Below are 3,878 nucleotides of genomic sequence, written 5' to 3' on the forward strand. Positions count from 1 at the left end.
TTGTCAATTATTGAATCAAAATTCCAAAAACAAAGAGTTCTTGGCGGATTGAAATGGGGATTTTTGAAAATTAGAAATTTCCGCCATTCTATCAAATGTAGCTTCAATACCTCATAGTGTTTCTTAAAACTGGAGGGCTTCGATTAATTGTTAAAGGATTCAACGTTCATATATTTCAATTTTTCCAAAATGATGAAGATTTGAGGTTTTTTTGGCCTTGAAGTACTACTGCTCAAAGAACTGTTTTTGATCCAAACAAATTGATTTCTGATTGACCAATAGATCAATTTTTATCAAATTGATCACTGAAGTTTGATCATAAAGGCCTCATGTATCAAATAAACTAGTTATTTTGATTTACTATTGATTAAATGTTTTTATATCAATTTTTTTTGCTGTGTTTTTTTCCTGAAATTTTTGTGAAGTGAAAAATCCACAATTATTTGAATAAAGATCTCAATAGTGAATGAATCGGGCATTAGAATCTTAATTAAAGTATCTATCATATCCCCATGTCAATTTGTTCAAAAAATGAAAGATTTGGGGTTGATTTTAGGGTTCTTAAAAAAAAAAAAATTTTAATAAAATTACGTTTTGTTTTTATAAAAATATGTTATTTGTGATGAATATGAGAAATAAAAGAATATATTATTTTTTAAAAAAATTTTAAATATTTTTGGTGAGCTTTTTGGATCTTTTTTTATGTTATTTATTTATTTTACAAAAATAATTTTTTTTGTATTGAATATGAGAAAAAAATAATTCTTTCTTTTTAATGTTATATATTTTTGGTGAGCTTGTTGTATTGGTTTTAATGTTATATTTTATTTTTATAAAAATATTTTTTTTTGTGATGAATATGAGAAAAAAATTTATTTCTTTTTAAGGTTTTTTTTGGTGCATGTTATTGTTGTCTGTGTTCTCAACTTCTTGTTTAGTTGTGACATTTTCTTCTAATTTATTTTTTTATTTGTTACAAGCTATCTATCATTTGTTGCAACTTCATACTCCTTAAATATGTTTATTAGCCTCTATGAAGAAAAGTGGTTGAAACTAAAAGGTGTTTTACTCATCTCTCATGTTTCCACATGCTGAATTGGATAAAAAATTAACCATTTTTTATTTATTTTTAATATGCATCTTAATTCTACATTTTGAAGTTGCCATCTTATATAAATTTTTTTTTTGTCATGTTAAAACTCAACTTAAAATGTTACTGAGTAAACGAGGTTTGGCCATTTCAAAATCAATTTGGCCATTTGAAGCAACACTTAACACCTTGATCCACACCTTGCATTTTTAACCAAGTTATTGAGTAAATGAGGTGCTCTCTCTTACTACCTTGACTTACAACCTTTCGAAAAGCTGGGAACATTATGCTACAAAAAAAATACGCTCTCAAACCCAATTCTAAACCGTATTAAAGGGTTTTTCAACATTAAAACAACATTTTTCAACATCAACATTAAAACAATATAGAAGCATATATTATTGCGTCATCCATTGTTAGTTGAACTTTGTAACTTCATTAATTGAATTTATGTGAAATTATAAACTGTCTTACATACCTCTATAATATTCAAATATTAAATTATATAAAAAGTTGTTTCAATTTTTTTTTATAAGACAAATGTATGTAATATGATAGTGTATACTTAATCTAACTTTTTCAATATTTGTTTTCAATTTTTTTAGGGGGCTTTGATTCATTTTTTTTAAAAAAAATATACATAACCGGTTAATCCGGTTAACCGCTCCTGTTAATCCAGTTTCAATTCGAACCGCCCCAGCCTCTTGACCGGTTAACGGTTTCGGTTCGATTTTACGAACACTACTCTCCACGTGGAGCTTTCGCCTCAAGCAGACGTATGAGGTCTTAGATCTATTCGGACATCTGCCCATCTATTTGCAATCTATGTGTATGTTTTTATATTGTTTGTTTCATTCTTTGTAATCTTTTTTATTGAAAGCGCCATTACTCTTTGACCTTTTGAACCAATTTACCAGGGGCTTTGCTTGCTTGATCAATTAATAACAGAAGTTTTTCGGTCGAGATGTAGGTTTCGGGGGTTTCAGGGTCAATCAGCGATAGATGAACCTTTTGAGCAAGTAATGATGGATTGGGATTTCGGGACTAAAGAATGCATAAACTTGGATCTTAAAACCTCACTTGAATAAAAAAATCCAACTAATGTGCATGAGGATTCGGTAAAAGGGCTTAATTACTAATAATTACTAATATTGGAGAAGTATATAAGTTGAGATTTGAAGTTTTGATATTTATCTTTCTATATATATATATATATATAATTGTCATTATATTCCTACAGTAAAGTAAAAACTATGTAGTGGTAATATTCATCAATTAATTAATAATGCATCTAATAATACAGATTATGCATCTAAAAACATCGACCCATTATGTCATCGATGTTTTTTTGTATGTAACAAATTGATAGAAGATATTATCTGAAAATGTGAAAAAATAAAATTTCAATTACGTTAAGTAATTGGGTTTTAGTTAATCCCTAGGCTAGCTTCCTTATTTGCTCTTCGTGTAGTTAACGTGGATACTGGAATAATTGTATGTGTTGATGACTAATTGCAAATTTATATGGAACTGAACTTGTTGATTTTTTTTTTTTTTTTCAATGAATATTTGACATGAAGTTAGAAATGTCTATTAATTATGTGAGATTTGATGACGTTTTACTCCCTCTCCACTATGCATTCCCTTGTCTAGGTCCTCTAATAGTAGGTATCCCAGATTGATTCATGGGCATTGGAAGAGTGTAATTATTGGTTTGCCATAGTGGTTAGTTTAAGCATAACCAGAATGATGGGTGTAACTATTATAAAAGGGAAACTTAAAATCCACACTACATGATGGGGGCAACTTTCATGTGTGGTCTACATTGAGCTTTGACCCAAACCGTTTGAGAATTATTCACTTGTAGAACCTTTTGAAAAAAGGTTTTGAAGCATAGAATAGGTTAATGACGTGATGCACGTTGTTAGGCCCATTGCGTTCACCTACGCACCCTGCGTCACTGGCCAGGAGCAACCCTTGGCTGGTACAACAAGCTCTATTGAGTCCTACAGTGGTGATGTGGTCCATTTTTTATGCATTCTGGGGTCTTCAATTAACAATTTTATGAGATTTTTGTGTTGTTCTAGGTTGACCAGGATAAATAATGATAAGATTTAGTTACTGGACTGACCTTGTCTGATGTGAGGGTTTCCTACGTATTATGGACTACTAGGCATGATCAACAAAGATCTACTATACTAGTATGGTCCTTAGGGGTTTAGGATTAGAGGTTTCTCGAAATTCCCTTAACCAAAGTTTTAGGGAGGTGTATAGAGAGCTATGGCAAGTGTTCATGGAAGGCATATGAAGAGCTAAGTTCTATCACAAGCGAATGGTATGGACAAGAGCTAGGTGAAAATCAGGTTAAATATTTGATATGGCTCTACAGAGGGACAAAAGAGCTCCTAAATCAGCCTATTTTTCAGTTCAATAAAGTGAGGAGGAAGATGACAGGGCCTAGTTGGGAGGAGCATGTTTAAGTACAATTTGCTTATATTGCAAAGAACCAGAAAAACTTATATGCTAGCATAAAAATTTCATATTTTGGTGATTTAATCAGGCAAATTATTGGACTTCAAGGCACTTGTCCATTACTTTTCATCCTATGCACATAAAGGGTTTCATTTTTGCAGATGTTGTGGCTCATGCGCAACCTATATCAGATGTTCATGCTCGCGAGTTGGCCTAGGTCCTAAACTCTGATAGCTTTTGTCAGACAATTTATTTCGGAGGGCTTTGATATATTGTACTTTGATTTATAGAACTATACAGTTAGATGTTTATGACT

The sequence above is a fragment of the Amborella trichopoda genome, chromosome 2 (assembly GCF_054954075.1).
Source record: "Amborella trichopoda isolate Santa Cruz 75 chromosome 2, AtrichopodaSantaCruz75HAP2 v2.0, whole genome shotgun sequence".
NCBI lineage: Eukaryota > Viridiplantae > Streptophyta > Magnoliopsida > Amborellales > Amborellaceae > Amborella > Amborella trichopoda.